Source organism: Gavialis gangeticus, unplaced genomic scaffold, assembly GCF_001723915.1.
Source record: "Gavialis gangeticus isolate Ggan-Ray unplaced genomic scaffold, GavGan_comp1, whole genome shotgun sequence".
Taxonomy (NCBI): Eukaryota; Metazoa; Chordata; order Crocodylia; family Gavialidae; genus Gavialis; species Gavialis gangeticus.
In genome coordinates this window covers 6,492,070-6,493,350 of record NW_017729015.1, presented here as the reverse complement: position 1 = coordinate 6,493,350, position 1,281 = coordinate 6,492,070, and positions in this window count along the sequence as shown.

The following is a 1,281-nucleotide window of genomic DNA, read 5'->3' as shown; positions in this document are numbered from 1 at the left end:
TTTATATTATAATCCTGATTTTAAAGGCTCTGAGAGAATGAAAAGGACTTCCATTAAAATGCTGTAGTGTGCCACTGCTATACTCACTCCCTTCCCATGGACTATATGGATACATCCAGGATGGCTAGGGCACACATTCAAAATGTTAAATAGTATAGTTCTTTGTCCCTCTCTAGTGGCTAGACTATGAATTAAAGGATGTGCTACCACCATACCATATCTATCTGATCCTTCAGTTAAAGTAGCAGTGATCCACACCTTGAGATCCTTGGCTCAAACTTACATATGGCTCATGTAGTCCTATAGACTAGCTTAATGTAACAGTCCCTTCTGGCCTTACAATCCATGGAAGGAAGGGGATGCTTATGAATAAGAAACTCTGTATCTAGAAAGTTATCTAGGCATTATTTAAATTATTAAGTTTATTTCTACTGAAGCAACATATAGGAGTCTCAGTCAAAGACTAGGAGCACTAAGCCTTGTAGAAACACAGCAAAAAAGCCTACTTCGAAGAACCTCCCCTCTAATAGCTTGTACTTCTTTTCACTGTAATGTCTCATATATTTTATACCTCTCTGCAACATAACAACATAGTGGGTAGCACAGGCTGCTTACAGTGCTTGGATGTCACCTGCTGCATCTGCTCATGGTTGCTGAAGGTTGGGCTTGTAAGTCTTGTACTCTTTTGGTCTAGTCAGGCCATTCTACATTCACTGCATGTAGGATGTTCCAACATTGCGTAGAGGAGCAGTAAGATGGTTATCTTTCTTGAAATGTATGATGCAGTAAAGAAGGCCTGCATTCTACAAAGTGGCATTAGAAGTTGCATTCAGAAACATTATGTTGATAGTGTTGCGTTGGTCCCAAAGTCAAGGACTTGAAAGCTAGGGAATGCCAGTCAAAGTTGCCTGTGCTGCTGAAGTAACAAGAGTCAAAGGAGCTGTTCATTGTGTGATGCTATCAGTCAGCTGCCATACTCCATGGCATTATTTATGTTTTTATTTGTACCGCAGCAATACCTGAACGTCCAAGTTATAGAATGGGAACCACCTAAGCTGAGCACTGCACAGGTAAAGTATAAAAGGTCAATTCATAAAGAACCTAAAATTTCTTCTATGACCTTCCATCACCTTCCTGGTTTTTCTTCTTCTCCTGAGGAGTCCTAGACCAGGGGTTCCCAAACTGTGGTACACATACCTTTGGGGGAATACAAAACATCTTGGGGGGGGGGTATGTGAGAGAAATCGTATAATGGAGGATTTAATTTTCATTCTAATAATA